The sequence below is a fragment of the Hyperoodon ampullatus genome (genome assembly GCF_949752795.1).
Source record: "Hyperoodon ampullatus genome assembly, chromosome: 11".
In the NCBI taxonomy this organism is placed as follows: Eukaryota; Metazoa; Chordata; class Mammalia; order Artiodactyla; family Ziphiidae; genus Hyperoodon; species Hyperoodon ampullatus.
Genome location: NC_136924.1, coordinates 100,004,872 through 100,014,726, shown reverse-complemented (window position 1 = coordinate 100,014,726; position 9,855 = coordinate 100,004,872).

Sequence of the window (9,855 nt, the reverse complement as noted above, 5' to 3'; positions counted from 1 at the left end):
AAAAACTAACTTTGACTTGTGCAGTTTTCACCTGAGTAATACCAATTATTTCCCTCCACTCAGGTTTGCTTGTTTGCTGGGAAACCTACAAGGAGAAAGGGTGAACAGTAGTCTTGGTTGCTCATTCGTTGTTGCTGAAACAGAAGCTAAATCAGCTCTCCCTGAAGCTCCGCCTCCTGTCTCTCTGACACTAAACTCTGTGGAAAGATATTCTCTCACCTTCTCTGGGAAGATGGTCTCTCCTGTCTGCATCTTCCAGCCTGCTACTACAGATACTGGCAAGGAGCTTTGCACTGAAGCTGAGGATGACGACCCATGGTTCTGAGTAAACGTATGACGTCTAGAAGCTGTGTGACTTACAGTGGCTCCAGACCCACGGTCCACAGCGCCCGTACCTCTGAGTGAAGTCTTGGGGTTTCCGTCTTTTCTCCCAAGGACACATCCCACAGACCGGGTCCCTACGAGTACAGACACACAGGTGTACACACACTCCCCTTTGGGGGCTGCACAGATGGCAGCTTTTCACGCCTTAGCTCTCTGGCACCACCTCCTGCAACGCTGAGGGTGTCCTCTCAGCATTTGCTGAATAACCTGTAGGTCTCCAGGCCTCTGAGCGATGCTGGATTTCCTGCCTCTATTCTTTGATCCTGGAAAAAGAAACTCTTTCATGTACGTCTCCCACTCCTGACTTCACAACTTCTCCTGTCCCCAACAGGGCTTGTCGGTGACCACACCTGTCCTACATTCTATAGTCTGTACTGCTTCTGAAGCATCCAGCCAAGAAGTCATTCCATAAACACTTTGTAATCACGGAACATGTTCTTACTCCCTGCTCATAGGAGGTTCCGCCTCTTTTAAAGCCCATTCATGTAAGGACGCCTTCCTCTAATAAAGCAGAAATGGGAGCATGGATGTCCCTGCCCTTGCCTCAAATACCACTGAAGCCACTCCTCTGCCGGGGGCGCTGCAGGCAGCCCAGGCAAGGGATCGCCGGGGCAATGTCAACCTACCTAATGGCTTTGCTGGGGAATAACAATGATCCCAAAGCCCGGGACATGTGCCGAGTGCCACAGAGCAGCTCGAGTGCTCAAGCCCCAGACAGACTTTCTGAAAACCTTCTTTGTCTGAGTTCACAGGTCCAGGCTATGAACCCTTGTGCGAGAACCCCAGTCACGCCACTTAGCGTTCAATCACTGCAGCATCTCAGCGGCCCGACTCAGGTTCCAGACAGTGAAGCTGGGCACCGATGGGGCTGAGCTGTTGGTTTCAGGTTTCTCAGCTGTGTTATCTAAGGACCGGCTGCTTGGGATTTGATCGGGGCTAGTTTGGGAGAGAGGCAGACGCTGTCTTTTCCCCAGAACAGACTCCTCTTTGAGCTGGGCCGCCACCCGGACTGGGGATGGAAAAAAGAAAACACAAATCCCCACTGTATGTGGTTCTCCGGAATTTAGCTTGGCCCTGGAGAGGGAAAGTTAAGAGCAACATCGCTCTCCTCTCCAGGCCCTCTGCAGGCAGCAAACCCCATTAACTGAGGTTTGTCGGGACTGGGAAGGCTTAGGGCGGGGCCAGGAGCGAGCTCTGACCCTCTGAGCAGGGGCCGAGGCGCCTGTCTCCTTCCGGGTCAGTACTAAAGTGCTGAGGGCAGGGGACTGATTTCACGTCCGTTTAGGAGGACCGACGAACATAGAACATTCTCCTCTGGCCAAGCTCCGGCGAAAGGAGACCAGCCCCGTCTAAGGACTTGGAAGGAGACAGTCAGTGAAACGAGTCAGGGGATGCGGTTCGGGTTCTGTTTTCCTGGCCCCTCACGTTCTGCGCACATTCACCACGTGTAGGTGGTGGTGACGGAGGGCCATTGGGGAGGGTGCTCGGCCTAAGGACCTGTCTTGTGGAGAACATGACCTGCTGAGTTCTTCCTAAGCTTTCAGAGCTGATGAAAACTTCTTCTGCCTTGACAAAGCTTCTGCTCTTCATCCAGGCCTCTTACCTCTTACCGTCCAAAGAGGGCTGTCAGTGCAGGTCACTGAGAGACGTGTGCGGAAAATCTTTTATTCTGTCATCCCAGGTCTTTCTAGGGGACATTGCACACTCTGTTTTCCTTCAGAGTATTTAGAAGGTGACCTCAGAGACAACCAATCCATCTCTGAATTATTTTTCTCATCTTGGTCAGCTGTCCTTTGCTATCCATTTTCCAATCCCAGCGTGATCCTGGCTTTCTAGGTGGAATAGTTTTCTTCCAGGTGTGATTTCCCTTAAATTCCATACCGTTCTCAAGGGCAATTACCCCTGCTTTCAGAAACCTCCAGAAGAAATCCCACATCCTCACCATTTGTAGTTGGAGTTGTGGAAAAACATGAGCTCACACGGCGGGGAGGGGCTGTGAAGAGAGCCTGTCTGAACCCTGGGAACCAACACTGATGGGATGCACGGAAGAGGGGTCAGAGGTGAGGAGGGGGCCCGCCCAGCAGACACGGGAGTCCGACGAGAACAGGGCTCAAAGGGGCAGAGGGCGGGGGCGGGGCAGGTGGGGACAGGGCGGCACATCTCAAATGCCAGCACTTGGGAGGTGAGGCTGGGGACCAGCTTTGACCACAGGGAGATGCGGAGGGATGAAGTTGAGAGGGGTCGGGTCAGACTGAGCCGAGGTGACACTCAGAATCCCAAAGATATTAGAGAGGATTTAAGCAGAGAACATAGAGAGAAAGAAGAGTTTTATAAGGTTGTTTTTGCGGGGTGGGGGGCGGTGTTCGTTGGTTTGACATGAAGTGAGAAAGAGAACAGAGCTGTTTGAACACAGAGAACAGAGCTATTTTCTGCAGAAGCTTATCAGGTGCTGGCTGGGCCTGGGGAGTGACACAAGAAAAGCAGGGCTGTGGTGGGCAATTGCTCTAAGTAAAAGAATCCTGGACAGACCAGTTCAATCTTGATGTATCACCGAGCTTGGGGCCAAAGGAAATCTTATAACAATCTGCATGACAGCACTACTGCAGTAGCTCATCCAGGTTTTAGGTCCCTCTATTTCATATTTATTTTTTTAATTAACGTTTATTGGAGTATAGTTGATTTACAATGTTGTGTTAGTTTCTGCTGTACAGCAAAGTGAATCAGTTCTACATATATCCACTCTTTTTTAGATTCTTTTCCCATATAGGTCATTTAATATTTAATGACCACTGTTCAAATGTCAAGCTGAGGTGGCCAATTAAGAGACTCTGGAACTGTCAACAGAGCAATATCAAGATTGTGCTCATTTAAAATTAGCCCGGACGTTGCTAGACACTAAGGTGCTTAGTGGATCTGAGACAATTGGGAGCCAGAAGGAGAAGAAAATGTCACAAAACCAGCATAAGGCCCAACATTGTGATCCAATCTGGAGTTACTGAGATGCAAAAACTGCAGACTAACCATGTCCACATGGAATGGGGGGAGACTGGATCCTGTACATAGGATCACTCTGCTCTTTCTTACCACCATGTGCGAATCTACAATTATCTAAAATGGATAGATAGGTAGGTAGGTAGGTAGAGGTAAGCTGACGTATCAAGCATATTATTTTATAATAAATATTTGTCTAAAGTAAAAAAATATATTTAGCATGCCAACTTGAAATGCCTCTATAACCCAAATTCCAATGTAAATTGGGTATATTTCTCAACCTCATATTCCTTGCCATTGGCTGGTCTGTTCCTGTGTCAGTACAACACAGTTGATTTTTTTTTAAATTTATTTATTTTATTTACTTATTTCTGGCTGCGTTGGGTCTTCGTTGCTGCTCGCGGGCTTTCTCTAGTTGGCGGCGAGAGGGAGCTACTCTTCACTGCGGCGTGCGGGCTTCTCATTGTGGTGGCTTCTCTTGTGGAGCATGGGCCCTAGGCGTGCAGGCTTCAGTAGCTGTGGCGCATAGGCTTCTATACACAGTGACGTGGGTGTACTGTGTTGTCACCTTAGGAGGTAAGTAATTCTCCAGAAGTCCAGGCTGTATCCACACCAGCGTTTTGTAGGGCTAACTTGAAACTAGGCTACTAGCCAGTGCAGGAGCGGAAGACTTCACAGCTCAGAACCATCAAGCAATGTTTTCATAGCGAGACTGAAAAAAACCCTTTCCAAACACTTTCTTTGCTGAGCCTCTCCTTTCGCTTGGCAGCCAAGCCTCCCTCCAGCTCCACCTTTTGTTCTGCTGCCCTGCCTATTCCTTTTTTTAAAAAAAATATTAATTTATTTATTTGGTTGTGTCGTGTCTTAGCTGCTGCAGGCAGGCTCCTTAGTTGCGGCAGATGGGCTCCTTAGTTGTGGCTCCAGGGCTCCTTATTTGTGGCATGCAAACTCTCAGTTGTGGCATGCATGTGGGATCTAGTTCCCTGACCAGGGATTGAACCCAGGCCCCTTGCCTTGGGAGCACAGAGTCTTATCCACTGTGCCACCAGGGAAGTCCCTCTTTTTATTTTATTTATTTTTTTTGAGTAGCTAGGTCCAAACACTTTATTTTTTACTTATTATTTAAAAAAATTTTTGGCTACGCCACACAGCTTGCAGGATCTTAGTTCCCTGACCAGGGATTAAACCCAGGCCTCCACAGTGAAAGTGCAAAGTCCTAACCACTGGACCACCAGGGAATTGCCTGGTCTGCCTATTCCGATCCTTTTGGGGCTCTGTGCCCGTATCCTGGGGAAGCTGGGAGGGTGCGTGAAGCAGACTGGCTTGGCTTGCTACAGTCGGAGGCGTTTTTCCATCGGCAGTCAGCTCAGCTCCGTGTCCTTCGCCAAGACCTACTCTTAACAATTCTACCACCTGCCCCTCGTCACCCTTTCCTGTCTTGCCACTCTTCTCAAGCTCCAGTCACATCAGTGCCCCATCTCACTTTCGGTGAACGGCTTTGATTTTCTTTTCTATATGAACAGCGAGGCAGCCACCCTTCCACAGCTACCTGCTTCTCTGCTCTGATTGGCCTCCATCTGCACCGGCTCTCACCCTCCTGCAGCTTCTTCCTTCACAAACACCCCCTCATCCCTCTGTCCTCAGCACCATCCTCTGGCTTTTTCCTTTCAGTCTATAAATGTGATCCCGTCTTCCCCAACCTGAAACCAAGGAAAACTGCTTTCCTTGGTCTTATCATCTCTAGAGCTACTTCCCATCTTCCTCCTTGTCTCACTCCTCAGCCTAATAGGGGCCCACTTCCGTCTCCACTTCACTGGAATTGCTTTAAATTCACCTGCTACTAAATCACCAAATCCAATATCGCAATTCTAGTTTAGCTTATTTTTCTGCAGTTTGACAATGCTGCCCACCTCTCACTTCTTGAAGTTCTCGTTCCCCTAGGTTTCCAGAACACTGTTTTCTCGTTATTCAGACTGTTCCTTTCTTACCAGCCATCTCTCTGGCCATTAAGGTTTCCCCCTCACCTACATCCATAGTTTGGATCCAACGATTTCTATCTTTAATCCCAACTTCTCTTCGGACCTCCATATCCCTATTTTCAAATTTACTGGAAACCCACTGCTAAATCTCAGTTAATGGTGTCACTGTACACATGGTTCCTCGAGCCAGAAACTCTGGAGTTGGAGAACTACCCTTAACTCTTTCCTAACACTCACATCCACCACAAAGAAATGATGTCCTGGGCTTCCCTGGTGGCGCAGTGGTTGAGAGTCCGCCTGCCGATGCAGGGGATACAGGTTCGTGCCCCGGTCCGGGAGGATCCCACATGCCGCGGAGTGGCTGGGCCCGTGAGCCATGGCCTCTGAGCCTGCGCGTCTGGAGCCTGTGCTCCGCAACGGGAGAGGCCACAACAGTGAGAGGCCCGTGTACCGCAAAAAAAAAAAAAAAAAGAAATGATGTCCTTTCTACTCCTGAGTGTCCCTCAGACCTGTCCCCTCCTCGCTATTCCTGAAGTCTCCCTCTAGCTCAGGCCGGGAATTTCTCTTCTGGATCAGGGCTGTAGCCATCTCCTTTCTTCTGTTCTCATGTACCGTGAGTGGTGACAGCATAGTCTGCTATGTTACAAATATTACAGGGAATCTTGGTAGCCAACCTAGTGTGGTGTGGGTGGAGACGCAGTAGGAATCATAAGACTGGACCAAAAATAACATGGCCAGAGGCGATTTTATGTTGTGAAAAATCACATAAATTTCATGGATAAAAAAGTGATTTATTCCTAAGCAACTCCTATAAACAGAAATTTTAAAAAGCAAAGTAGATGACACCAATGGCTCTTTTCTGAAGATCTAAAGGCCATCCTTGCGACTTCCCTGGTGGCGCAGTGGATAAGACTCCGCGCTCCCAGTGCTGGGGGCCCGGGTTCAATCCCTGGTCAGGGAATTAGATCCCACATGCATGCCGCAACTAAGAGTTTGCATGCCTCAACTAAGGAGCCCTGGAGCCACAACTAAGGAGCCTGCCTGCCGAATCTAAGGAGCCCATGTGCTACAACTAAGGAGCTGGTGGCTGCAATTAAGACCCGGCACAACCAAATAAATAAATAATAAATATTAAAAAAAAAAAGAGACCATCCTTTGCTTGGTTCCTGCAGATATTGCAATAAGCCCTGGTATTTAGTGATTGTGCCTTACCCTGATTCACAGTACAAAGATTTCCCAAGAAATAAACATTTCATAGATTTATTATTGCATCATGCTTACTCTCACCCCTAATTTTTAAGAAAGTGAGTTTGCACTTCAGATTCTTTCTTCATGCATGAATTGATATCACTATGCTTCTTTTTAAATTTCTTTTTATTTATTATCTTTAAAAACAAACATTTTTTTTGGCCCTACCACACAGCATGCATCATCTTAGTTCCCCAACCAGGGATGGAACACATGCCCCCTGCAGTGGAAGGGCGGATTCTTAATCACTAGACTGCCAGGATGCTTCTGATTTTGGTTATTGGGTCTTTTTTTCCATTTTTAAGCAAAACCAAATGTTTTCAATTATTGCAAAGGTCTTGAAATATGTAACAGATTTACATTATTCTGTTAAGTGAAATTTCATACCATTTCTTATGCCCCATGTTCTAGGACTCTGTCTCCTGTATCCTACTTCCCCAAACTTTCCGTTCTCCCTGCCTTTGCACATGTTCTTTTTCCACCTGAAATGCCCAGTCCTCTGACTCCAAAATTACCTCTAAGTTCAGCTCAAACATTACCTCATTTAAGTCACCTTTTCTGCTTTCTGTCCTCTGCACCCACAGCGCTCATCTTCCCACCAACCTTTGGAGCACAAACACTGTTTTTGTCTTCTCTGTAAACTTAAGATCCAGCACAATTTCTAGGATGTACAAAGCACATAAAAAAAAAAACGCTGAATGAAGGAATGAATGGTATTAAATACATCTTGGAATCTGAATGACAATGTTGGGAAATAGATAGGAAGTCAGTTGAAGCCAAAATATAGAAAATAGTTAACTGTCATTGAGTGCCCACTGTATGCGAGGCACACAACTAAGCCGTTTCATAGACAAAAAAATTGATAAACAACCCACATAAAATTCACCCTTTTTTTTTTTTTTTTGGCCGCACCACACAGCATGCGGAATCTTAGTTCCCCAATCAGGGATTGAACCTGTGCCCTCCTGCAGTGGAAGCATAGAATACTAACCACTGGACCTCCAGGGAAGTCCAACATTCACCCTTTTAAAGTATGCAATTTAGTGGCTTTTCATACATGCACAGATTTGCAAACCGTCACCTGAAAGAAACCCTGTACCCATTAGCAGTCACTACGCATTCCTCCCTCTCCTTGGGAACAAACTACTTTCGTTTTCTATGGATTTGCCTGTTGTGATGTTTCACTTATATGGATCATTAAACATGTGGCCTTTCGTGTGTGGCTTCTTTCACGGAGCATCATGTTTTCCAGGCTCACCCACGCTACAGCACGGGTCAGGACTTCAGTCCTTTCTAGGGCTGAACGATATTCAATTGTCGGGATGAATGACATTTTGTTTACCTGTTCACCAGTGGATGGACGTTTGGGTTGTTTCCACTTTTTTTTTTTTTTTTTTTAGCTACTATGAATAATGCTGCTTTGAACATCTTTGTACAGTTTTTGTGGATATGTATTTTCATTTATCTTGGATGCACACCTAAGGAGTCAAAGTGAAGGATCACATGGTAACTCTGTTTAACTTTTTTTTCATTGAAGTATAGTTGATTTACAATGTTGTGTTAGTTTCACGGTGTTCAGCACAGTGATTCAGTTATACATACATATATATGTAGATTCTTTTCCCTTATAGGTTATCACAAGATATTGAGTATAGCTCCCTGTGCTATACAGGTTCTTGTTGGTTACCTATTTTATTTTTTAAAAATTTATTTATTTATTATTTCTGGCTGCATTGGGTCTTTGTTGCTGCACGTGGGCTTTCTCTAGTTGCGGCGAGCGGGGGCTACTCCTCGCTGCGGTGTGCGGGCTTCTCATTGCGGTGGCTTCTCTTGTTGTGGAGCACGGGCTCTAGGCGCATGGGCTTCAATAGTCGTAGCACACAGGTTCGCGAGTAGTTGTGGCTTGTGGGCTCTAGAGCGCAGACTCAGTAGTTGTGGCGCATGGGCTCAGTAGTTGTGGCTTGCGGGCTCCAGAGCACAGGCTCAGTAGTTGTGGCGCACGGACTTAGTTGCTCCGTGGCATGTGGGATCTTCCCGGACCAGGGCTCGAGCCTGTGTCCCCTGCATTGGCGGGCAGATTTTTAACCACTGCACCACCAGGGACGTCCTGGTTATCTATCTTATATATAGTAGTGTGTATATGTTAATCCCAAACTCCTAATTTATCCCTCCTCACCCTTTCCCGTTTGGCACGTGTTTAACTTTTGGTAACTGCTAGACTGCATTCCAAAGTGGCAGTACCATTTTACAATCCCACCAGCAATACATGAGGCTTCCAGTTTCTCCACACCCTTGCTGGCACTACTATCTTGTTTATTCTAGCCGTCCTGGTTGGTGTGAAGTGGTGTCTCATTGTTGATTCCACTTCTTTAGTAACTAATGTTGAGCATTTTTTCATGTGCTTATTGTCCATTTGTATATTTTCTTGGAGAAATGCCTATTTGGATCCCTGGGCCACTTTCTGTGTTGTTTTTTATTGCTGAGTTGTAAGAATTCTTAACATACTCCCGCTACTAGATTTTCTCTTTCTTAATCCTCACAATCACCCTGCTTAAGCAGGTAGCTTGATCTCCATTGTTTAGGTAGAGACTAGAGCCTGGAATTCTAGTGAGAGGCATGACGGAACCTACATCTGTGGGTCTCCAAAGCCTGTGCTCTTCCCACTACTCTTTACTGCCTCTTGGTGACGGAGTAGCTTTAACTGACAGTGAGGTTTAGAGAGCGGCTACACTAGTGTGTGGTTAATATGAAGACCGACGAACGTCGCTGGAGTTGAGGCCAGGGCGCTAGAAACGTTACTGACTCACTGCTGAACCCAGTGGGGGGAGGCCTAAGTCACATATGAAATAAAATCTCTAAGATTGCTTCTTATTCTGAAATCCTGTGATTTGATAAGCCTTTTTGTTTTGCCCAGCATCAAAAGAGCAATAGTCCTGGATAGCTAAGGCCTTAAGTGTTATTAGGACAAAAGGAAGCACCGCCCACTGACGTCATCCCTCTGAAGCCCAGGACTGGTCCCTCTGGGAATCTGTCTCAGTTTATTAGCGAAAGGCACTTGATCTGCTATCACAGGCTTTGGGGGGGGAAAAAAAAGCAGTATCTCCTACTGACAGTTAAATCACCACTTCTCCTTAACACAAATATGAAACTCTGAGTTCTTTCCTTTGTCGTGGGTAAGAGAATGATGCTATGCTAAGCCAAGACCAACTGAATTCCCAGAGGCTGTCCAGGTACATTCACAACGACTTTGCCC